General features: G+C 40.9%; 1 protein-coding gene across 6 annotated transcripts in view; it reads right to left on the bottom strand.

Moving 5' to 3' along the window:
• Positions 1-24,263, bottom strand: part of mgat4c (mgat4 family member C) — a 188,089-nt gene that overhangs the window by 136,321 nt on the left and 27,505 nt on the right. For 2 of the 6 annotated variants that reach the window (XM_033635965.2, XM_078167631.1), the window contains exons 1-2: positions 23,695-23,969; positions 15,236-15,323 (exon numbers count right to left, since the gene is read on the bottom strand). The exons of 2 other annotated variants lie outside the window; for them this stretch is intronic. The gene's annotated coding sequence lies outside the window, so the exon portion shown is untranslated. Of the gene's footprint in view, positions 1-15,235; positions 15,324-23,694; positions 23,970-24,263 lie in introns of those variants that run through there. 2 more of the 6 variants (XM_033635964.2, XM_078167630.1) reach the window with 1 other exon arrangement.

Genomic DNA, 24,263 nt, shown 5'->3' with positions numbered 1-24,263 from the left:
CTCTGGTCACTGCATATCAGGTCTGGGCACAGGCTAATCGTGCGTCCCACAGGCTCAGTAGGACTCCAGCAATCTGAGGGCAGCACATTACCCCAGACGTATTTTAGTGTGGCACAGCAGCCCGAATGCCATGTCCGCAGAGAGGAAGAGAGAAACTACTGGCGTCCGGCCCATCGTCTGCTTTCAGCAGGTTTTTGGCTCTGTTAAATCATTTTGCACCACTAATGATGTCCTTTTTTTCTAAGTCACGATCCATCCAAGATCTGCTGGACAGCCACGGGGCACATGCATGCAACCAGGTCATATGAACCTGGTTATAGAATAAGTCTGTAATATCTGGTTGCAGCTGTGGGTTAGATTCCAGCAACAGCCCCATCAACCTGGTCTCACTCTGAAGTCACTGAATACCTGTGATTGGTCTGTGACTTCCAGGGTTAGACACTGATGAAAAACGATGTCCTTTCACATCAGCATGATACGCAGCCAGTCGCAGTCATTGTGTAAGAGTTTCCCAGCAGCATCGGGAAAAGTGTGGTCGGACGACAACAACAAAAGTTAAGGCAGCAGGAGTGCACATACTGTAGGGTGGGTGGAAATGATGATGGATGGGTCCAACAACCACCAACTTCCCCCCAGGAAGCTGGTGTTCACTTCCTGTAAAGCCAAGTTTAGACCAATGATTGGCAATGAGATGAAACTGTTTTAGAGCTATGAGTGGTGTGAACTGGCTGGTCTGAGCTTGACTCAAGCCGGCTGATGGTGACACCTGACACTCAGCTGGTCAAATGGCCGGCGGCTGGTTTTAAAGCACGTTGGGAATCTTTGGTCTGAGCTGGGCTTAAGATTGTAAAGCCAAACCCTGTTCTTTTGTCTTAAACCCAAGCACGTCTGTTTGTTGTTGAAGGAAAAAAACATCAGTTGGCGGTATTGTACCAATGTAGTGCTTTTATTTTGAAAGAGACTGTATGCAAACTGTACATTTCCTGTGAAAACATAAGTGTATTTTGAAAACAGACAATGCATGTAACAGGCTGAAGTTGACACGACGTCCCAGAGCATCAACAACCAACACACCCAGGGTACCTTGGACGTTGTATGTCGATGTGGAAGCACAGCGCACATATTTGAATATTTTTCAGACACATTGAACATATATATTTTAATCTTATTATCTAAAGTACTAGTGTTAAATATAACGCACATTTTTATTTCTATATTATTGTATTTTATTATTTTACATTTACATACTTCTATTTCATACCCCTCTTCTTATTACTTACAATTCTCTTTACATCAGAGCAACTATAAAGAATCACAGTTTCCCCGCGGGGATCAATAAAATTTTTCTGACTCTGATTGGGAGAGTCCATGACCAAACGTCAGAATGTGATGAGGTGGGAGTGAGAACGTGTTGGCCCTGTAGGTAAAGCTTTCAGTTCAGACATGACTTTGCACTAAAAACACAAACGTGTAGAAGCATGACTTCCATTAAAGTTTGATGAAGCAGGTCATGAAATATGAAAGCGCTGATAAAGTGGATGTTAATAGGTTGCCTATGGGTGGACCGAGCCTGTAAGTGAGGTGAACCTCCCTCCTGCAGGAACGACTCATTAAAAACACAGGCGTGTGTGTGTGTGTATAATGCTGAAGCTGCTCATGATGAAACAAAACTGGATTTTTACTGTTTTCCACAGAAAGCAACAGATGGATTAGTAAAAATGAGCAGTCATTATCCACTTACCTAATAAGGAGTTTTATATTCAATAAAGTGCTCCAAATTCACATCACACACATAACACTCAACAAGGATGCCAGAGTCACAGATGCAAAGATACACAGCTCTAATTGTATATTCAACACTAAGATCTCATTCACTAAAGGCTGATATTATGGGATTTTCTTAAGTGTTCTGCATCAACAGTAAAGTAGACATGGACCAGATTAATGTTGGAGCTTACCTTGAACTCTCAAAACTATTTTTCTATAGCTATTGCAGCCGTTACAGCGAGCTAACTTCCATATGGACGTATAAACAAACCGAACTGCAGCAGGTCACCAAACTTACCAAGGTGAGCTTCTGACCAAACGAGCAGTGGAGCAGTACGTTTTCAAATAAGCAAACTGTTACTATTAAAATATCAATGTAACCGTTATTTCCATTTCATTTGTTGTGACTGACTTCATGTTTGTTGAAACGTGTCCACTGAAACTGAAGCTGCCTCCAAAAAACAAGCGAGAACTGCTCAGAGCTGCTAATGTGACTTTGTCTCGATTCCATTCAACTGATTCCTCTGGTGAAACTATTGGTTTATTAAAAGACGAGCTGACTGACATTTCTGCTCGATAAATGATGAAATACCAAACAATTTCTTTGATGAGTTTCTTTGTTTTCCAATTATTGTAAATGGAATATTTTTGGATTTCTGACTGTGGATTTGGCCAAACAATAACTTGAAGACATCATGTTGTGTTCTGGGAACTTGTGTTGGACACTGTTCAATGTTCTCTGACATTTAATGGGCTGAAAAATCACTCAGTTAGTTTAGAAATGAATCAGTGATTAAAACAATCGTTAACTGAAGCCCAAGTTCTTTTTGAGATTTTTAATCTAAGAGGAAGTTTTTCTTCGCCACCATCGCCAAGTGCTGCTCAGAGAGGGGATCGTTGGGTCTCTGTGAATTTAAAGATTATGGACGAGACCTGCTCTGTGTGAAAAGTGTTGAGAGAAACAAAATTGACTTGACTAGTTCCCTCAGGTAGTGTTGTTTTTGGCGGCCTGTTTTAGTTTTAGTTTTAGTCTAGTCTTTGTGTTAAACTGTCATTTTAGTTTTTATTAGTTTTAGTCACGTTCATACTCTTTTTTGTCTAGTCAAGTTTCAGTCAACTAAAAGTCTGAGCATTCTAGTCTTATTTTAGTCAGAATAATCCATGACTATTTTCGTCTCGTTTTAGTCGAAACTGTTTTAGAAAACTGATGACATTTTAGTCTAGTTTTAGTCAGTGAAAATTGTATTTTAGTCTCTTTTTAGTAATGCAATTCTATTATACCCAGTCAATATAGTATAAGTACCTAGTATAGTATAACCAAACCAAAATTTTCTTTTCTAAATTAGCTCCTAGTTAGAGCTAAATATATATTTATTTATACAACAGTTAGTTCCGACCAAGTAATTTGATTGGACGAGAGGCATTCCGTGAGTGCTGATACAGAGTATAACATCACTGGGACTTGTAACAGTAAAATCACTCTGCTCACAGGTGTTATAAGTAAGGGATAATGTATAATGAGCCGGTGAATACTGGGAATAAATAACTCCCGACAGGGGAATAGAACCCCGACGCGCACCCTGCCCTGCCGGCATCTCCTTGTCAGGGAAGCGTCCCTAGCAACGCTGGGCTACATAGCAACGGTCATTACACAGTAATATCAGACCTCTGAATGCCGCGACTGACCAATCAGAATACAGCATTTAATAGAGCCGTGTAATAAATATAAATACAACCGTTAATTAACTGTCACACTCGCTACATTGACACAAACTGACACTATAGCGTTACACCAAGAAGATGGATATTTTCCCCAAAATTACATTTGAATTAAATTATGAATGGTCGTCAGGAGAGGACGAGGAAAAGGAAAGCCAGGACTTTTCTGTGCAGACCTCCAGGTGTGTTTGTGGAACATCTGCCGACCTCGACAAACTGGAGAGCAGCAAAAATGAGGCGAACACGGTCAGGAATTATCAATGATCATCTGATGAGGTACTGATGAGGATGAGGGAGAGTGGAAGCTGAATCCGGCCGTGCCAACATCCAGGTTTGCCAACGTTTCATCAGCCGAACTGGACGAAGTTACACAGTTGCAGATCAATGTAAATACAAAGAAGCTTGTGAGTTCCTGGTGTGTGTTCCGCGTTGCCTGGCAACAGACTGGGGGATCGCGGAGCTACATAACATACCTTTATTTCATTACCTGTTGTACTGTATCTCGTCACGGCTGTAATCCATCTGCGCAGTGCGACGCACAGCCTAGGATACAGAAATACTGCAAAATAATAATAATAACGCGACTAAACATTATAACGTTATTTCGTCTCGTCTCGTTTTGGTCAACGAAAACGAAGAGACATTTTAGCAGAGGTTTTATTTTGTAAACCACATTTAGTCTCGTTTTTATTCGTCAACAATATTGCATTATATATTTAATTATAGTTATCGTCACATGACCATAATTTATGTTGTGTCTCGTCTCGTTTTCGTCACGTGATAAAGGTTCATTGACGACGATATTTAGTCATACTTTTCATTGACGAAAGCAACACTACCCTCAGGTCCTCACTAAAGCTGTAGTTTAGCACCTTAGATCCCAAAACTGTCTGGTCACTTTGATGAGAGCATGGAGAGAACTGGATTAGCCCCAGTGCAGTACAGGCAAATGCTGAGGGCGCCGTCATCCAAAAAAATCGAAATGTTTATCTTTGACAATTTTTAACTAATACTATTACTACTATTATTCTGAAACATGACATAACGCCCCAACAACAAAACTACATAGCAAAGTAAATAACAGAGAGGCCTTTTTTTCTGTGTTCCTGCCGCCCCCTGGCCCCCCTCCACAGCTCATCACACTTTACCTGCTCTCTGGGGGAAATGGGTGAAGTTATCCGACATAGCATGAACCCCGAAACGTGCTGTATCGGTAACATGTCCAAACCACTACCACTGCACTACTGAGAGGAGTGGATGTGGAGCGAAAGAACATGAAATCAGCTGGAAGAGAGCTTGTTAAGTTAGCAGTTAACTGTTAGCCGTTAGCAGCCGGTGTACACAACAAACAGGTCACGGAGGTTGCATTGATTTGCATTTTGAAGTATACAAGCTCTATTCAGTAAAAATGAGTACTGGGTGAAGGTAAATTATAACATTCTCATGATGTGTTCAAAGTAATCTTGTAAATTGTAGCTTTTGGTCAGAAACCAATAAATCGGCTGTTTGGGGGAGAAATGTGTTGATGTTTTCACAGCACCATAATACAGATATTAGAGCGGGAATTACAGTGTTTTATGTGTAGTACAAGGCTGCTTATTTTCCTAAAGATGTTTTTCATGTGACAGAAGGTTATGTTCAAGGTTGTTTCATAAATGTGTATTATTGAATTTGTGCTCATTCAAAGTTGTGAAGTGTAATGAAGCACTGAATGACTTTGAAACTATTATTTTTGCTTTATAGTGTAGTGTTTCCCTGGAAACAAAAGAAGAATAAATAACAACAACAAACGAAAGAAACACAAATATAAAAACATTGTTATTCAATTATAGTTCAATTATAAAGTTGATTTGTACATTTTATTGTTATTGTTTTTAAAATGTGATTTATTATTTTGGTTATTCTTCTGAACAAATTGCACTTTTTTTTTTAAATCTTATTTTTCTTGTTAGCTCGGGTTGTGTGCTAACCCCTCTCCCCTCCAATCTCCAGCAGTGATGTGAGGACTCTAAAACTTCACCAGAGCCTCCCTCGGCATATGGGTGAGTAGATAATGGCTGAATTTTCATTTTTGGGTGCACTATCCTTTTAAATGTCACAAATTTTGACCCATCAATATTTCCATCCATTTTCGACACCCCTTAATCTTACGTAGGGACGCTGGGGGCTTTGGTCCATCCTAGTCTGCACTGTGGCAGGACGCACCCTGGACAGGTTTGATCACATGAGTAACACAGACAAACAGACAACACATTCAATTTAGCGTCCCCTAGTCTGCACCCAGAGGAACCTCACATGGACGACACACAAACTCCACACAGGAAGAATCCACTCAGCAGGCAGGAAGGTTCAAAGTTAAACCGCTGAGCCGACGTGCCATTTATTTATTTTGGGGGGAAGCAGCATATCTGTAACCCTGTTAGGAGCATATGTTTCCATTATTTTAAGAAATCAATTCTGTTATTACAGCACTAACATTTTTGTTTTAACACTTAAAGTGATTCAATCAATACTCTTCCGGGTGCTTGAACAGGAATCAAACTGTAATAGTATTAGAGTCGGTCTGAGTTGAAAACAAAGGAATCATTGGGTGTAATAATATTGGAGCCCACTTTGAGCGGCGAGATTGTGAGAGATGAATAATATGTTTGTGTTGCACTTGAGAGTGACAAGAGAAAGGCGGAACTTGAAAAGAGGCTGGGAGTGCTAATGAGCCTTATTTTAAGAACACAACGCAGTCATGAATATTTAACAGCTTGTCTCCTTGATGAACCACCAAAATAAAAAGTCTGATGAATTCACCGTCCTGGGTGAAAAATGTTTCTGCTGCTGCCAAGATGCTTCTGTAAAATGATGTCGTACAGTTCTGAGGCTTCGTATAAACCTCTGCATCTTTGTTATGTTGCATGAGTGATGTTGAATTGATCCTCTTTGAACCAAACCACAGCAGCAGGACACAGTGGGGTTGGATCGGTGTGAATGTTTTCAAACTGGTTTGATGTTGAGCCAAACAGCAGACCGAACTCTACCAGCTGTCCCACTTGACTCAGCAGCTGCTCCTGAGTGGAACATGAAGACATCGTGTCCAAGAAGAACTGAATCCATTTCATATACACGTTTGTTGTCCCCTGTAAAAATACACGTCGCAATCAGCTGATCTGACTGACGACACAACACATCCTCACTGTGACCTCGTCACATGTCCACGTTTGGTCATGGACTTTCCACATCGACATACAACGTCCAAGGTACCCTGGGTGTGTTGGTTGTTGACACTCTGGACGTCGTGTCAACTTCAGCCTGTTACATGCATTGTCTGTTTTCAAAATACACCTCTGTTTTCACAGGAAATGTACAGTTTGCATACAGTCTCTGTCAAAATAAAAGCACTACGTTGGTACAACACTGCAAAGTAACATTTTTTCGCTTCACCGGCACACACATGGTTGGCTTTAGGAAAAAAGGACAGGACTGGCTTTACAATCTTATGGGAATCAAACACCGGCCTCCCAGAAAAAATTCTCTGTGGCTTTTTGTCAGTGTCTGACGCCAGAAGTCACTGACCAAGAACAAGTATTCAACGACTTTGGAGTGAGACTGGTTTGGGAGATGTCACCCCTTGAAAGATTGCTATCCTCCTACATTTGTAACGTTACTTTTAAAACAGACACACGTCTCATATTGTGATGTTTACTGAAAATGACCAACAATACAGCCAACAAGTCGCCTAGCTTATTAGCGAAGGTCATTTAGCTCATCAGAAACTTTCAGCTCCTCAACAATCCTTTTCATCAGCTGCCCCCTTATTATGGTTTTTGTAGTGACATATGAAGTAATCATACAGATAATTCTTCATTTTAACTTCATAAATCAGCCGTTCCTCATCAAGAAGAAATAGAAACGTGCTGTCTGACAAAAGTTTAGCTCACAATGGCGCCTGCAGCCAGTTAGGACACCTTTTTTTTTGTCTGCTTCAAATTAAAAATGTTGTTATATCGGGGAGACTAACTCCACCATGTCTCGTCTCGTCACCCCAAAAAACACAAGAACTTCCTATCTTTCTAACACAACATGGCCGCTCAATCCCTCCCACCTCTAATGAAATTTGATGTCCTTCATGTTGCCGACACCCCCGAGACAGGCAGTAAATTGCACACAGCCTATCACACACTAGTGGCTCCGTTAGTCCGTTTATAAACATAATTTTGGTTTAATCACATCGTCATATTGCTTATGACGCCCACTTTATTGGAATCAGCACCGTAACGCTGTCAGCACAGGCTGATGATGTAGGCAACTTTTTAATTTGCCAGACTGAGTCATAATGAGAGATGTTGGTTCAGCTGGTTTGAAATCAAACTGGTTTAAGCTCGTACACCAGACCAGTTCGTCAAAACTGGAAATTGACCCAACTCTAGTACACACACATACACACACATACCATGACAACTAATAAGTTGGTTAAACGGTCTACGTTGTGACAGGATGTGCATCTTCATTTCTTCATCACAGCAAACAGCACTTCATTATTCATGGACACTGATGGATACGCAAATAAACTTTCTCCACACGTCTAAAGAGGACAAGTTTCAAGGTAGTCTGGAAGAGATCCTGCAAGGTGCTGAGTCCCATGGACTCACTTTGTTGCTAGGCAACAGCAAGGGCACCGCTCCTTTTTTTTTTTTTTTTTTTTTTTCCCTCAGTAAATTCACTGTCCAAAATAAATAAGGATAGACGGAACACACCATGAACCTCTTGAGCGGAGTTAAGTCACTGAGAATAACACTCAGCAAACATCAGGTAGTGGCTGCAGAGGCCAAAGAGCTGTTTATGTTTGGTAATTAGACTCTTTACTCTCAAGACGCAAAGGAACACACAGCACATCTACGGCTTTCCAAAGGTTTACTGAGTGAGAGAAAAGGTTAATCAGAGCTGTAATGGTGCCTGAATGGCGGTAGAATTACCAGCTGGTTGATTAAATTCTGTATTATTCAAAGAAAAACACAAATTTATGTTTTTCCGAAATAATTAGAGGTCATATTTTTAGGCTCTGTAAATAAATGTAAATGCTGTGCGCGGCTTTGTCCTTCATAAAGAAAATGAGCAAACACCCTGAGAACAGATCAAAAGGCTACGAGGCGACTAACAACAGTAACTAGGACTCCTTATCAAAGACAACTGGCTTTATCTCATTAAAGCAGGCGAGAGGAGGAAAAAAGCTGCAGTTCCAAAGGGAAATGAAACAGTTTTGCCCATATTTGCTTTGTTATTTAGCTGGAACAGCTCAAATTAATTACTCTCATCTTCCTCACTCTATTCATTATTCCAGCTGTAAACACATTAGTCAAATGAAATGCCTCTGAGCACACCTGGCTTCCTTATCTTTGGCGCCGTAGACGACAGGGTGGTTCGGCTTTCCAACGTGCTGCGAGCAGAGTATTAAAGAAACCCAGTGCCATTTACGGGATATGGTACCTGCCGCCTCTTCTGCCGATAGCTGCCTCCCAGGAAGCCTTAATGTATGAGATTTGTCAGTGTCAATTTCCCAGCTAATCTCTCTGGTCCACCTCGCTGCTGCCTCCACCGCCCATTCATTCTGCTGCTCTGTCTATACCTGCTCGCACCATCCCGCGTAGGACACAAAGGCAACAGGAAGCCGATGGGGAGGAGAAGCATCTGTGGTAGCTGATGCTGCAGTGTGACCTCGCATGTGCAACCAGCAACACAGCTGATTCACAGCCAAGGAGAAGTGTGTTGGATCCATCCAAACAATGAAACAAAGTCTGAGTTTTCACTCATTACAAACCCTTTCTGACAAGTCTGAACACAACAATGGAATTCATAATCGACTCCCAAAATACCACAAACACACTGAATATTCTCTTTTCTGAAAACAAAGCCTCGCTTGTTTACAATGTGATGCGCTTATACCACGACAAGAGCACATGAATGTGAAGCCGACACTCTGATCACACTTATATTTTAGTCCCGTCTCTTAGAAATGACGTTTAAATTTACTACGTATTTAAAACTGAAAATTCATTTGAGGGAAACATAATGCTGAGAGAATTTTGCATGATGAAGAAATGTTGCTTATAAACACACTGGGCAAGTTGTGAAAATGTTGATACACAACATATCAGAAAAAGTTCACTGACAGTGTATTCAATTTGTTTCCCAACAGAACAGGCGCCTTGGATTAATATATCACTAATCTTTTTTTACCCATCCCTGACCCTATTATTGCCTTTTTTTTAACATTTGACCAAAATCACGATCTTTCCATCCCATTAAAGGGGACCTGTTATGCTCTTCTGTATTTTGCTGTCTACATATCAAAATACATTGAAGGATTTTCATATTAAACATGGCCAAAGTCTTAAATAATTAGGTAAACATACGTAGAAGAAATCCCTGTAAGCACAAATACCTGGTTTTTATGCTGCCTTCGTTTTGTACTCGGGGTCAGAAGTGGGAATGACGTCACTTCCAGTTCACAGTTTTTGCATTCTGGTTGACAACGGTGGACAAGTCGGAAAAAATATATATAGTATAGTATAGACAGCTTCAAAACCATCATGCACTCCATCTGATGAACGCCGCAGATGAGGCTGACCTAATGTAAAACAAATAAGATAAAATTGCTATAAACAGTACTTTAGCAGAGTGTTTACTCACTATGTATGTGACCAGCAGCCATCTTGAATTAGTAAGTCGGGGCTGATGCGGTTGCTCCGAGTTTCCGAGTTGGAAATCCGATCTCAGGGTGTGTTCGAGTTTAAACTTCCGACTGGGAACTGGGACCATAATTGGGAGCATAAATACGGACTCCAACCAGAAGGGTAAGGAAAATCCCCAGAATGCTTTGCTAAATGTGGCAGTCAAAACGTAAACATGAAACATGGCTGCTACCAGTGCTGGTGAAGACGTCCGTTAATGTATGTTTTTCTTTGCAGATAATCAGGCAAAAAATATAAATCTGCTGGGATGTCTTAGTTTAACATAGACACAAAGGAAAACATCATTTGATCATTATAACAAGCATTTCAGATAAATCTCTGCTGTGTTAACGGTCCTGTGAGATGTTTCAGAGCTAGCTAACTATTTCAACATTTGATCAAATCAGTTTTATCAAGTTTTATTTATTCATGAATACTTCCAAGAAAGAATTGAACATTTTTTTGGATGGTTGTAATGATGGTGCAGAGACGCCGAGATACTAAAAACCCAGAAACACTGATCAATAGACTTATACTGTAATGCTTACAACTAGAGTTGTACCGATACCGATACCAGTATCGTTAATGCCTCCGATACTGCTTAAAATGCAGTATCGGGTATCGGCGACTACAGCCTATGACCAATCCGATACCATGTAATGCCTCACGTCATTACGCATACGCACGCTACAGGCAAAGGAAACGGAGCGGAGTTTTAAAAAGCATTCTACTGCAGCCTTTAAAATGTCTTTTTTACCAAATTGTGTAGCTGCACTTTAACGTGTGTCTTGATCTGTGTCAACACTGGATAATAATAATAATAATAATAATAATAATAAAAAGTTTTATGGCATTCATTCTACTGTTATGTATCTATTTCTTAATATTTTACATAGAGTTTTGGGAGTTGAGACATACAACAATTCATATCCCATCCATTTTTATTTTATGCACTGGTATCGGATCGGTACTCGGTATCTGCAGATACTTAAGGTTCAGGGATCGGGAAGGAGAAAGTGGTATCAGTACATCTCTACTTACAACCAGTTATTTCTCTGTGAGCTCTTTGTGAAACCAAAGAACAGAAACATAAATGCTTTAGAAGCAGAAACTTCTGTCAGTCCCCAGAATCTGATTTCCCTACGTGAGTCCTGATGATGCAGGATGACAAACGCCACAACTGTCCAATCAATGAGTCACCTGACAGTCGGTAGAACTTCATATTTTTTCATTTGCAAAAAGTCAGTGTGAACAGGACCCAAAACTGAAATGCAACAATGGATCATTTTCTCCCTTCTGGTGCGACCTAGTGAACCAAACTACAGGTGTGAAAGCATCTTTAGGTTTTGCATAGTTATATTCTATAATGTTGGTTTTCTTTTTTCTTTTATAACAAAACATCCCCAGTGGCAAAAAGCAAAGGAGTATAAGCACAGTATAGGTACATACTGTGTTTCTGCAGAATGAATGGTTGCTTTTTTAGTGTTTGGTTGCATCCTTGTTTGATGCTGATACATTTTGGCAGAAGGAGAGTCGAACTGAGACAAAACAGACGTTCATTTATGGTTCCAAAGGTTAATGTTACTGTTTTTCTGTAGTTTCAATATTTTCACGTTATTTCAGAAATATCATATACCAAGTAGCAAAGTTTAAACATTCATAGTTATACGAATAATGTGACATATGGAATGTTAAGTCATAATAAATGCATAAAACAAGGCATGCGTGAGCGACACTGAACAAGGTGACACAGTGTTTTTTATCCAAACTGCAGCTCACGGCTCACGGCTCGTTCTCTCAGAGCTCAGGGTGAGCCGAGAGCCGTTAACCAGGTTCAGCCACGGTGACATTCAACACTCTGACACTCAAACACAAAGGAGGGATAAACTGCGAATCAATAGAGAAAGAAAAGCTTTTTGTTCCAAATTTATTGCTCTGGCTTCTGAATAGCTAACGTGCTTTTTTAACAGTGTCAAAAACCAACATTACTCAAGAAAAGAGGAAGTATTTATTTCAGCAGCAGACGAGAATTTGGCAGGCAGAGAGGTGTAATTTGCCTTAAGTTCTGCAGTGAGCAAAATGCAAATTTAGGCTACATTAAGAAAGCCCGTGTTCTCTGCTCATTACTGTTGGACGCTGGCACACTGCAAAGCCTCCTGGCCAATAACATTACAACATCACTTAATTAAAATAATTTTGCAGAAAACTAAATGAAGACCTTCACTCACATTAGCGCCAGACCTCAGAGGATGACATTCAAACTTTACCAGTGAGAAATGAACAGTTGGTTCGTCCCCGGAGCTGCAGGTGTTTGAGTCCCGGCTATTTTCAGAATGAAACTTTTTTTTTTTTTTTTTTTCTTGCATTTCTAATGCTGATCTCACACTTTGTTGTTTGGCTTGTGTCCCACTGTGTTCTGGCCCGTCAGTGGAGGCCTGACTCTGCTGCTTCAGCTCAACACAAAGTGTGTTACACTTTTAGGAACTCCCATTTTTGATTATGATATTAAAACTAATCATCCTTCTGTGGATTCCAAATGTGATGACACATTTACACCAAAATAAGCTCCCACCTTTAAGGCATGTTCACCACATTTTTTTTGTTTAAATAAGCAGAATAATGAATCTAGAAAATATACCTAAGGGGCCGTACACATGCCGCGCTTATCGCACCCTCAAATTCATTGTTTTCGATGTACAGTACAGGCCAAAAGTTTGGACACACCTTCTCATTCAATGTGTTTTCTTTATTTTCATGACTATTTACATTGTAGATTCTCACTGAAGGCATCAAAACTATGAATGAACACATGTGGAGTTATGTACTTAACAAAAAAAGGTGAAATAACTGAAAACATGTTTTATATTCTAGTTTCTTCAAAATAGCCACCCTTTGCTCTGATTACTGCTTTGCACACTCTTGGCATTCTCTCGATGAGCTTCAAGAGGTAGTCACCTGAAATGGTTTTCCAACAGTCTTGAAGGAGTTCCCAGAGGTGTTTAGCACTTGTTGGCCCCTTTGCCTTCACTCTGCGGTCCAGCTCACCCCAAACCATCTCGATTGGGTTCAGGTCCGGTGACTGTGGAGGCCAGGTCATCTGCCGCAGCACTCCATCACTCTCCTTCTTGGTCAAATAGCCCTTACACAGCCTGGAGGTGTGTTTGGGGTCATTGTCCTGTTGAAAAATAAATGATCGTCCAACTAAACGCAAACCGGATGGGATGGCATGTCGCTGCAGGATGCTGTGGTAGCCATGCTGGTTCAGTGTGCCTTCAATTTTGAATAAATCCCCAACAGTGTCACCAGCAAAACACCCCCACACCATCACACCTCCTCCTCCATGCTTCACAGTGGGAACCAGGCATGTGGAATCCATCCGTTTACCTTTTCTGCGTCTCACAAAGACACGGCGGTTGGAACCAAAGATCTCAAATTTGGACTCATCAGACCAAAGCACAGATTTCCACTGGTCTAATGTCCATTCCTTGTGTTTCTTGGCCCAAACAAATCTCTTCTGCTTGTTGCCTCTCCTTAGCAGTGGTTTCCTAGCAGCTATTTGACCATGAAGGCCTGATTCCAGCAGTCTCCTCTTAACAGTTGTTCTAGAGATGGGTCTGCTGCTAGAACTCTGTGTGGCATTCATCTGGTCTCTGATCTGAGCTGCTGTTAACTTGCGATTTCTGAGGCTGGTGACTCGGATGAACTTATCCTCAGAAGCAGAGGTGACTCTTGGTCTTCCTTTCCTGGGTCGGTCCTCATGTGTGCCAGTTTGGTTGTAGCACTTGATGGTTTTTGCGACTCCACTTTGGGACACATTTAAAGTTTTTGCAATTTTCCGGACTGACTGACCTTCATTTCTTAAAGTAATGATGGCCACTCGTTTTTCTTTAGTTAGCTGATTGGTTCTTGCCATAATATGAATTTTAACAGTTGTCCAATAGGGCTGTCGGCTGTGTATTAACCTGACTTCTGCACAACACAACTGATGGTCCCAACCCCATTGATAAAGCAAGAAATTCCACTAATTAACCCTGATAAGGCACACCTGTGAAGTGGAAACCATTTCAGGTGACTACCTCTTGAAGCTCATGGAGAGAATGCCAAGAGTGTGCAAAGCAGTAATCAGAGCAAAGGGTGGCTATTTTGAAGAAACTAGAATATAAAACATGTTTTCAGTTATTTCACCTTTTTTTGTTAAGTACATAACTCCACATGTGTTCATTCATAGTTTTGATGCCTTCAGTGAGAATCTACAATGTAAATAGTCATGAAAATAAAGAAAACGCATTGAATGAGAAGGTGTGTCCAAACTTTTGGCCTGTACTGTAGATGTGCGGCAGGTGCGTTCAAACGCCAGAGTGATGCCATCATGGCACACATGCATTCCAGAGTGCCCATATTTCAGGGCAGCGCTCTCAGTGGTCGCCATTTCAGGGGTTCCAAACATGCTGAGCACAGTTGTGCACTTTAAAACAGAAACATTAGCGTAAATGTAGCCACAGTGACTCCAGGAAGTTACTGCGGCCGACCTAAAAATTAAGCCGGCACATAGCGCTTTATAAAAACACAGTTTTGTTGTTTTATGGCTTAAATACATGGTAAACAATATATTAATGAGCTTTACAGGTGGTGGAAGGTGTATTTTGTTAATTTTAGACGGAGTCAGGCTAGCTGTTAGCGCCTGTCTCCAGTGTTTATGCTAAGCTAAGCTATCCAGCTGCTGGCAGTGGGTAGCATCGTATTTAGGATACAGACATGAGTGGTATCAATCTTCTAATCTAACTCTCGGCATGACGGCCAAAATTAGTTTTTCCCCTAAATGTCAAACTGTTTCTTTAATATAAAGATTTCTGGTTCTGTTAAACAAAGCAGCTCCAGTTCGGCTGCCGACAGCAAAAAGTTGCTTTTGTTACTGGATCAGTGAGAAGAAAGAGATAAAGAGTGTGTGTGTGTGTGTGTGTGTGTGTGTGTGTGTGTGCGTGTGCGTGTGCATGTGTGTGTGTGTGCGTGTTGCATCCTTTCATTCTCACCTTGACATTAATAATGTGTCTCGCTGCATTCCTTTGAGATCTGTAGGAACTTTGGCTTCATACGTCCAGACTCGCTCCACTGTGTCAGCTACAAAACACAAAGAGGACACAGAGTCATACAACATGACAAAAGCTACCGAGATCTGAAAAATGCTGAGTTTTAGAAAAGACTTCAGTCGGTTCTTCCTGAGGTTTTTTCCATTTCTCCCTGGTGAAGGACTTCTTTTAGGGAGAAGTTTTCCCTTATCTGAGGCGAGGGTCAAAGGACAGAGGCGTCGTGTTCTGTACAGACTGTGAAGCCCATTGAGGCAAATTTCTGATTTGTGATACTGAGCTATATAAATAAATCTGACTTAGACTAAATTTAAATATCTTAACATATTTTTGATGAATCGATCAGTAAATGAAGTTTTAATTATATGGCACACACATTAAAAACATAAATAATGAATAAATCAAGGAAAAATAAATTACAATATAGAACAAGGCACAATGAGAGACTGACAAAACACACATCACATAAAGACATTCTGTAGAAAGGCTTTCCTTGTAGAGGTGGGTTTGCACCAACACCTTTTGTTTTGCAGGTGGAGCGGGGGAAGGAAACATGCCCAGATTTGAGGGTCGGAGTTTTTAAAAAGTAGAACAAGGGAAAAAAGAAATCAAAAGGATCTCGTAGCTTGTTCTAAAACATACAGTACATCTGCTTTTCGCAATATTTCTCAGCTGAAGGAAACCGGACTGTACGAGCTCAGTAACATGATGGTCATGGTCATGTACTGCTCAAAGATGGTCACAAGATTGTTGGCGATAGGTTTGATATTTGAGTGAAGTGTAACAATAAACTGACCAGCTGATCAGGACCGATGAGCCTGGTGATATGGAACACCAAAGTGTGGCAAGATTTAGGATTTTTTTTTTGGCTTTTGCCTTTTTTTTCAATAGGACAGTTAAAGTGTGCAAGGAGGGGAAAGAGAGAAAGGGATGACGTGCAACAAAGGGCCACAGGTTGGAATAAAACCATCGGCTGCATGTTTAGTATAAGACAGTTGTTTTGTCAGTGAATCTTGTGAGTTTTAATTGAGCTGAATTTTGTAACATTATGGTTGTTAAATGTTGCTGTTGTTCCTGGCTTCATGTGAGTACAGGAAACTCTGCTAGCCACCAGGCTAATTTATACACAATAAAATGCCATAACGCCCTAATCTAATCTAATCTACGATAAGATAAGATAAGATAAGATAAGATCTTTATTGTCTCCCTTAGGAGAAATTTGTTTTGGATCTACTACGTCTTTACCAACCTCCTGAAATATATGACATCACAATGGGGTCTAATCACCAAAGACTTTTCTCATGTGCACATGTAAATAAATATTCTTTTCTCTCAGAACGAGTCTCTCCTGACTGATCTTCTGTTGTTACTCTATTAGACACTGGGTTTTGCTTTTTGCTCCTTAAACACTTCACATCTTTTATATTTTGTATATTTTGCCAGATATTTAAAACTCTGTGGTTTTTAAAATTGGGCCCAGAGTGTGACCCTGACACGGGGAACCCATTGGTTGTTCATTCTCTGAATCATTCTCTGGTACAAAGTAAAGTTAAAGTTGTATTGAATTGAGCTGGACATCTGCAGCATCATGAAGAGAAATACTGTGAATATACTTGTCTCTGTTTTGTATTCCTTTTCACCTCCTGTTTGAAAGTCAGAAGTAATTCTTTACAATAAAGTCTGGCATCATGTCTGAGCTGAATTTTGAACATTGAAATGAGGCTTGATTTCTCTTATCAACCTGTTCCTATATGGGTTATTAAAGCTCGGTGCGGTGCCAAATATCTGACCTGCAGATCTGATTCCTTCAGCTGAGGATGAAGTGTGATTAATGTGACGTCAGTTCATCAGCTGCTCATCCAGAATGTACAGTAATGTCCCTTTAGTAAAGCCGGCTGCAATGTGTCTAAAAATGCCTAAAATCCTTTGAGAGAAGTGACGTCCCGCAGACGTGTTTTATGCCATCATTTTAAAATCGTACTCTGTTTGGCACATTGATTTATTTCCCACTAAGCATAAGGCCATCAATTCGCTGCGTATGACATTACGGCTCGTTCAAGGCTGTCTGGGGAGAAATTATCATGCTCGATGATGTCGATGAGTTAAACCCATAGAACAGATGCACGCCTGATGTGGAATTCAAAGCACAATGAAATATTTCACTTCAAAGCACAGCGGGCTCTCCGGAGACGAACTGCTGAAGGTACAGAGCCGCGTTTGGCACAGTTCTGGAAATCTTCAATAATTCAGAGGAATCAATTAAACAGGGATTTTAATTATTGTCCAAGCTGTGCTGAGGATCATCATGTGTGACTGAAAAATCTGCACATTTAAAGGAATTCATCGGTTCTGTGTTTGTTCTGTTGTGTAAAACAAAACTCCTTCACTATTTCATGTTTGACATGTTTTCATTTTAGCTGATTCAATCTTTAACCTTTAGTCTCAGAAAACAGCAGCCTTCAGACCCTTAAACACCGGGGGCGTTTCTTCTTTTGTGCAATTAATTTGCACATGAGTAATCATTTTCAGAGTGTTGTTTTTGTTGAGTACTTTAACTTTAACATTGAACGAGATGAATACGTGTTGAAAAAGAAACACAATTTGTTTTTTTCCGGAGAACAAGGTTGATTTTTACAAGCCTTTGCACCGTGCATGAACCCAGCTGGTACCAGACGTCGATTTGACATCAGAAAGACTCCTACGGTTGCAATAAAAAGTTGGTTGTTGAATTTTTTAAATGTCTAACGAAGTCAGAATTTCATGTTGTGTGGATGTTAACATTATGACATTTTGCAGATGTTAAAATATCAATGTCATCTGTCCTCAGTGTTCTGCATCAAACTGAGACGTTGGCATTAGACGTGGTCCTGATATTGAATTTTGGTCACCTGACATCACAACATAAATTCACCCAAATATCAAGTATCTAACATCGTTGGTGGTCAGCACAGACGCCATCAACCAATAACATTGCATTAAAGGGAAATTTTGGTTTATTTCAACCTGTCTCCTATCGTCCTAAATTTGTTTCAAGTGACTAGTGACATAGAAATAATAGTTAGCATGTTAGCCGTTAGCCTAGATACAGCCGGGGCGCATAGTAGCATCAGACCTGTTAAAACGTAAGTGAACGGGCAACCTTCAAGTGCAAAGTTAGTCCACTAAACAAGCTTTTTTTCCACAAAGACCGCCTCATATCGTTAGGATAAATGTCAGAGATCATATAGAAAACGACATGTAAACGTGTTGTCTTACCTTACTGGTGTGCTGCCATGTTTGTTTACCATCTAGCTCTGCTTTCCAAAGCGCGGCCGAAATCTCGCGAGAACAAGCAGCAACAGCTGGAAGGCAGAACCGGACACTAGCCTGAAAAGTTCATTCATTTATTTTATGAAAGATTTATAGAATAATGGCTGACTTTTTGCCAGACTTCGACTTTGTGGAGGAGGAATTTGATTTTGCAGAGTTTGATGGCCGCCCTTATTTATTTGAGCCAGAATACACTGACGAAGAGCTTCGTGAAATTGAAGAACGGAGGAGGAGAGAGAGAGAGAGGCGCGACAGGTAGAGGACGAGAGAGGAGGAATGGCTGCTGCAAGGCTGCGTAGCTCTGGAGATTGGTGGTGTACCTGTGAATGCTGTGCCCCAGTGCCCACAGAAGAGGAATGCCTCTGTTGCAAGGAATGGGACCGAGGACGAGACACCTCCACCTGGAGTAGTATCCAGCTGGGCTTTATCTAGAGCTCGCAAGATATATTTCGGCTGTGCTTTGGAAAGCAGAGCTAGATGGTAAACAAACATGGCAGCACACCGGTAAGGTAAGACAACACGTTTACATGTCGTTTTCTATATGTTCTCTGACATTTATCCTAACGATATGAGGCGGTCTTTGTGGAAAAAAAGCTTGTTTAGTGGACTAACTTTGCACTTGAAGGTTGACCGTTCACTTACGTTTTAACAGGTCTGACGCTACTATGCGCCCCGGCTGTATCTAGGCTAACGGCTAACATGCTAACTATTATTTTTATGTCACTAGTAACTTGAACCAAATTTAGGACGATAGGAGACAGGTTGAAATAAACTGAAATTTCCCTTTAAACAGACATCCAAGACAGCAAACTTTGTTACTCTTTTCAACCTTTACAAAGGCAGCGCCACTTCTTCTGTTCTTACCTTTCACATTAAAAGCCTCAGACATACACACTGTGTAACAGTTTACCATTTAGCCAAAGGGAAAATTTAATAAAAAAAAGCTTAGAAATGTTGGTTAGCACAACTAACAGAATGGCGTGTGAGTCAGTCACTATGACGAGCGGAAATTAAAACCCTGGAGCTAGAAGACCCACCTGCCGGTTCCAGGTGTGTCGGTCAGCTCCAGCAGCACCAGAGAGAGACTTATGAATGAGAACAGGACTGTGTGCCTGTGCTGCAGCTGTAGATGTGAGTGGAAACACATCTAACTCACATACAATGGCATCACCCAGATGTGCTGATCACTGGGACAAGGAAAAAACACAGCAGCTCCTTATCCCCGCTGCTTTCACCACACCCACTTAAGAAACCACTGTGCGCCATTTTCACACTGCTGGCACAAAGAGTAAGCGTAGTGGTTCAGTTTGAAAAGGAAGAAAAAAAAAACTTTTTACTCATGTGTGTTAGGTGCAAAGCGTCACTACCCACCGCTGTATATTCGTCACACCTTCAGCATGTAAAGGCCTTTAGTCTTATTAAAACTCCACTGAACAAAGTGAAATGTAAAACCTGCTTCTGTTGGCTCCTGGGAGGTTCATTTAAACAATGAAGTTTCCCACTGAACACTAATATGTAAAACAGTGAAGGAAGTACATTTTTCTGTTCCAAAGCCAGAATTAAAGTCTCAAAGTGTTGGACTGGGACCAGCCAAATGTGCTGTTGACTGCATATTAAAAATGATGCATTTCCAGTTGCATATGTTGCACTATTATATTTTTCCTCATTCACTCTTCATTGTGAGACGGTCATAAAAACACTGCAGCTTTGTGCTGTACATTATCATATAATGCCACTAAACTGCTGTGGGAATCATTTTAATGGGCAACAACAGTTTTCCTGCAAAGTCCTGATCCATGTCCAAACTAATGCAACCATAAGACCGGACTGCAGTCATAAAGCAAGCGCAGGCCTCACGGCTGACCCTGGAGACTTGATTATGCCGTTTGTGTAACCCATTACAGCAGCTCTGACAGTAAAAGCCATCATAGCGACAGAGCTCGAGCGTAATGACTCTCTGTGACTGTGAACAACATGTAACCTAAATGTGTGAAAAGCCACAAACAGCAGACAAAAAGCTCTGGAATCATTTGGAGCCATTTTCAGACACTGTGTATAAATTAACATTTAGCTCAGAAAAGGTCACTTTTGCCTCTTCAAGCTGTGGCGTTTCTCACTTTCAGAAAAAAAAGCAAATGTCTGTGAAGATGTTTAGGAAACATTTGATTACAACATCTCTGAGACGAGTCGCCGTGTATTTCTCCTGGATCTTTCTCTCCTCATAATACCTATACATGCATGTGACAATTCCATACGTAGCTTAGGCACTGTAAACCTGCGAGGTATTAGCATAATAAAGGGAGAAACATTAACGCAGCATGCTCCACATTCATGCTTAATTTCTGTTCGCTCCCAAATGGGGGAAAATATTATCAGTGTTGTCGTAAACACAAGTACAAATCCCTGCTGTTATGGCAGTCATACTGAGAGACTTCTGATGTTTCGCAGTCATTTCCATTCCACAGCCGGCATTTGCATTTGTTTGATTTCCAGAAGCAGTATGCAATGCCTCTTTGTGCAACAATACAGACACAAATAAATTAAGATCCATCCTTGCTGGCAGAGATTATTTATCTCCCTCCTCAAGCTGTCTGAACTTCGAAAACACAGCTTCAAGTAATTCATTGCTATTCCCATCCCCGTCGCCCACTACCTTGACAGTATAGACAACAGTCTGCCTCACGCCTGTGCATGTTTTCGTAAAATATCCGTCTTACACAACAGCTAATAAAGAATTTGTTTAGCCTACTTTGGTGTGCAGATGCCGAATGAATCACTGTAATGTAATGCATGCCTATAGCTGTAACCCCACCGCTAATCCTTCTGCAGAAAATCAATTTTTCACATTGGCTTCAGCCGCCCTTAGGAAGACAAATCACAAAACTAGTCAAAGCGGCGATCAGAATCAAAGAGACTGGAATCAGACGGAGCAGAGTGTAATGCCTCGTGTACAATCAGGAACAAGTCGCTGCCAGAATGAGAACATGCCATTTCATTCTCATCAGCCTCTTAAAAAGACAAACATTACATAATTAGGATGATTAAGACGAGCGCAGAATAAAGGCCAGCAGTGTTAACATAGCTGGAGATAATAAAAGGATTAGGGGTGATTCACTTACAGAAGGTAGCCTAATGGCTTTTTAAAATAGAAAACAGGAATTCATTAGCACATGTGATTGGCAGCTGAGTGAGTTTAAGAGAACGGAAAAAGAAACTGCAAGTGATGGATAAATTTATTAAACAACAGGTCTGCTCGTTCGGGAGAAAAGTCACTTAAAGTGTCACACAGTCAGGTGCAGAGAGAGAAAAAAGAAGCACCTTTAGGAAAAGAGAGAGCAGATCTGCAGCCAGCAGATGAGCACTGACCCCATCTGACCCACTTCTCCCTGATTTATGGTTTATGGTCCCTCAGCAGACACAGCTTTGTTCTGGGGGGTCATAAATCTCCCGCACCTCAGAGCCGATCAGCTGACCCTCCAATTCTGGCAGCCGCCCCCCCTCCACCCACCGGCTGCAGCCGAGCTCTCAACACAGAGCAGAAATCACCAGAGCCACAAGCGCAGGCAGTTAATCACGACCAGCAGACAATAGTATGAAATAGAGCCAAGCGGGCGGAGCGGGCGATTCATGCAACTGCTACAGCGCTCAAACAGGACAGCCGAGGTTTACCTGTTTGTAACCTCTGTTCCCGGTGTTTGCCTAAACACTGAGATAAAGTTCTCACTGTTGGAAAAGAGACAGCAGGGGTAAGAAAGAGGTGTCAGGAGACGCCTCGCTGAAAGGTACGGGAGCACAGTGGTGCCAAATCAAAAACAAACTGATCAGTATCAGGTGAGAACATGAAAGGTTTATTGGTGACGGTATAACAAGATATTTTCATCTCATTAAAAGATGGTTTAATGTTTTTATAACAAGAAAAGTTTCTTGTTATAACAAGATGTTTTTCACCTTTTTATAAAATATTTTCATGTTGTAACAAGAAACATTTCTTGCAACAAAAAAGATAAATTAGTATATTTTAATAACAAGAAACATTCTTGAAAAGCAATGGCTGTTCTGAGAAGTGAGGACATTTTTTGACACGGAGGAAGTTTTTCAGTGTGAGGACATTTTTTTTTAAAGTTTCTTTTCTAGAAAAGTTTCTTTTTATAACGAGACAGTTTTCACATTTTCACGAATTGTTTTTATGTTATAACAAGATAAATAAGTATATTTTCATACAAGAGAAATTTCAAGTGAACAGAACAAGAAAGAAAGGTATATTCAAAATAAAATAAAAAATAAAATAAAAACAAGAAAAAGTTTTCTTTAAAAAGTTTTCTTGTAAAAAAAACTACTTTTTTAAAATAAAAATATATTTATTAATCTTCTTTTAAAATAAAACTTTTTGCTGTAACATTAAAATATCTTGTAAGACCATGAAACTTGTCATGTATACTAATTTATCTTTTTTTCTCTTGTTAAAACAAGAAACATTTCCTGTAAGAAACTTCTCATGTTAAAGTATCAGTATCGTGTTATTCTTGATACTGACCTTTGCTTTTTTTTTCTGGCCTGGTGCGTCTGTAGAAAGGAGAATACAAACAGGACACAGTGATATAGTTTGTGTTTGAGCCTGCAGCCATGTTGGAAGGGCTAAATGCCAGACTAATTATGAGACACATTAGTCGGTGTGATGAACAGAAAACACGACTGCTGAGACTCGGAAGTTGGCGACGGGCTAACACTGCACGCTGCAGCTCAGCTCAGCAGGTGAGCTGCTGCGGTGTGGAAAACATTACATGTCTGAATGATGAGTTATATTGTCCGGATCAGGCGGGGTGACACGTGTCACCGTCTGTGACAAAACAACACAACGAAGACAGAAAGATGGAAGAGCAAAGCAAATAAAGGGGGACTTTAATTTGGAAGGCAGGAGAGGAACAGTGTGAGACATGCATGCAGCCAGAGAGGAGTCAGATTCTCCGCCACTAAAACATCAGCATGGAAATAAACGTATGAAGGCGCATGCAGGAGGAGCACAAATCCAACCGCTGTGAAGTGAAGGAGGAAAACGTCTCACAGCAGCACCGTCATGAAGAAATCAGCACACTCACCTGTCTAAAGCATGTAAACGCATCTCTACGCTCAGTCCTTGTTACGGAGGGAGTATGGTGAGGGAGCTCTGCTGATGCTCTGCACACGCCACCAGTCTAAATGATCTCCATGACTCATGCGGGAGCAGATAATTGGCTCTCAGAAAAGTGGGATAAACACTCATTGTAAAGGCAGCGAGTAGCCTGGCAATGAGGCTTTTTTTCTGTTGCATGGTTGTTCTTTCTCTCTCTTCCCCCTCTTCACTCTCTCATTCGCCGACTCGCTCTCTCGAGCCCCCCCGCACCTACCCACTCCTCACAATCCCACCACACCTTCCCCCTTATCCCCCAAAGCACAACTCCCCTCGCCAAGGTGCCACTAACAGTTTCTGCAAACCTGCTTTCTCATTGGCTCGCTCCACTCTGCTTCTCCTCCACTTTCTCAGTTTCCCCATCTTAAAGGAACAATGTATTCTCACACACACACACACACACACGTACACACACACACATACTCCTCCCGCAGCTCACAAAGTGTATCATGATGAGAAGTGTTGGGCAAAACTAATTACAGTTTAGGGTCGGAGCAG

This window comes from Epinephelus lanceolatus, chromosome 5 (genome assembly GCF_041903045.1).
Source record: "Epinephelus lanceolatus isolate andai-2023 chromosome 5, ASM4190304v1, whole genome shotgun sequence".
Lineage (NCBI taxonomy): Eukaryota > Metazoa > Chordata > Actinopteri > Perciformes > Serranidae > Epinephelus > Epinephelus lanceolatus.
Note: the sequence above shows the minus strand (reverse complement) of the source record. Positions and strands in the feature narration are given on the sequence as shown.